A 2,541-nucleotide genomic window follows, 5' to 3' on the forward strand; every position below is an offset into this window, starting at 1 on the left:
GGATTTAGCCAATAGTACAGTTTAAAAGCCAGAGAATAAATTATATTCCTAGAAGGTGACATTTTCATGGCAATCAGTAGAGTATTAGGGAATATTCAGGTATCAGAAATGAATTCTGTTGTTTTCAGACATTCAGATTTAGTGGATCACATTATGAGCAGAGTGGAGCCCTTGTGCAAGCACTTTTCATTATTTTTAGTAAAATGGAAATTAGAAATTACTAATTTGACTTTTTCTCCCATTGTTGGAGCACTCACCCAAACTTTAGAGAGAAAAAGGTTCCCATGAAGACCCTTGGAAAGTGTTGGACTCCTGCCTTCTCAAGCCCTAAGTATAAAACATCATTCTATAAATGACTTTCAGACTGAATCTAATGGAGTTTGCCCTGCAGATTTAGGAATTGTTTTGGTAACTTAAAAACCTGTTTTTCTTACTGTTTCTCCTTATGGCAATGGGAATGTTTATCCTATGAATGTCCCTCCTTTGTATATTGGAAGTAGATAATTTGTTCTAATTCCACAGATCCACAGATAGAGGGAATTTTTTTTAGGACAGACCAGGCCTGTAACTGATTTTAAAGGAATCTTGTACTTAATGTTTGATATTGAAATTGCTTAAGTTTTTGTGATATTGTGATGGAATGAATGTGTCTTGTATATGAAAATATCATGTCATTTTGGGGTCCATGGGGTGGATGTGCCAGTTTGGATGTTTTATGTCACCCAAAACTCCATGTTTTTTGATGCAATCTTGTGAAGGCAGATGTATTAGTTGATTAGGTAGGAACCTTTTGATTGTCTCCATGGAGATGTGACTAATAACACCTTTGATTAGGGTGTGACCTGTTGATGGGACTAATCTCATGGAGGAACAGCCCTGCCCATTCAGTGTGGGCCTTATTAATTTACTAGAGCACTATGTAAGCTCATACAGAATGAGCTAGCTTGCTACTTCCAAGAGGGACACTTGGAAGAATGCACAGGAGCTGAGAGAGGAGCTGCAGCTTACAGAGGCATTTTGGAAATGGTCTTTGAAAGCAGATTTCTGTTCCAGAGAAGCTAAGAGTGGACAAATGCCCCAAAGTAACTAAGAATGACATCTTTGAAGAGCTGCAGCCTAGAGAGAATGTCCTGGTAGAAAGCCATTTTGAAACCAGAACTCTGGAGCAGATGTCAGGCACATGACTTCCCAGCTAACAGAAGTTTTCCAGATGCCATTAGCCATCCTCCAGTGATGGTACCCAATTGTTGATGCCTTATCATGACACTTTATGACCTTAATAGTATAATTTTGTGACAAAATAACCATCTTTATAACAGCCAATCCACTTCTGGTGTTTTGTGAAAAGGCAGCATTAGTAAACCAGAACAGTGAATGTCCATTATATGCCTGGGAATCCCAGGTGACTCAACAATTCTGGTGGTCTGGGAGAATTTCATGTAGTGCCAGCCTTTCTGCACTCTGCCAGGTCAGGGTAGATTTCAGGGACTGGGCATGGCACAGAGATGGGGCAGCAGCAGAATCTTCCTCCTCATGTCAACTGTTCAACCAAAGCAAGGATGGGAGAGGCAGATGACAACTAGATGTGCCAGTGCACAATAGCAACATCCAAAATCCAGGACATAATTCTGATGATGATTTCCATGACTGAGAAAACAGCACAAGGCTCAACTATTTTCCTACAAACAGGACACACTTAATGTTCCAAACACCATGAGCTGGACTATGCTACCTCAATTTCATGATAAAGAGCTTGGAATGTACAGGAGTTAGTGATTTGCAGAAATTCATACACCTGTGAATGGTGTAGCCAGGACTCTATCATTCTCTCAATATAACATTGAATGACTGATGTAGGTGCTGGTCTGGACACCAGAGAAAATCAGGATGAAGACAATTGTATGAATGCTAAACCCAGAGGGGTCTGACTGGTGTGGTGTTTAGGAATCTTCTGGACAAAATGTATTTTGTGTCCAGCCCTTGTCATACTGTCAATGTGGAGCATAGCCTGTGAACCCAGCTTCAATTTCTTGAGCACAGAGCTAGGTAAAAGAAGAGGGAATCATCTGGGAATAGCATGACAAAGGAAAAAATGCCATTGAACAAAAGACCATTGGGAACAGACAGGTCCTGGATACTGTCCACTGAGGAAAGAGATGGTAGGTGGGAGTGGAGAAACTGTGGGGCAGAACTGGGAATACTATGGGGGCATGATGAGAGGAGAAGGTCCTGACATGTGTCTTTTTATATCCTAAACACTTTGCTGTGAGCAACAAGGAGGTCAGACAACCTTGCTATGAAGATGTTTTTATCCCCATCTTGCCTCTTCTGATTGGACACCACCCTGCAACCACAGTTTGGCATGCTGAGATTTAGAAGGGTATATGTGCTGGGAGTCACAGCTTTTTGAAACTACACAGGCTTTGTGGGTGGACCCATAACCTAGAACTTGGAGAAGGCACCATTGTCTGGACAGGATCAAGGACGAGTGTCAGAGCTTTATCATGCAGGGAATCTCAGTGGTGACAGTTAGGGCAAGTA

The sequence above is a fragment of the Choloepus didactylus genome, chromosome 10, assembly GCF_015220235.1.
Source record: "Choloepus didactylus isolate mChoDid1 chromosome 10, mChoDid1.pri, whole genome shotgun sequence".
Lineage (NCBI taxonomy): Eukaryota > Metazoa > Chordata > Mammalia > Pilosa > Megalonychidae > Choloepus > Choloepus didactylus.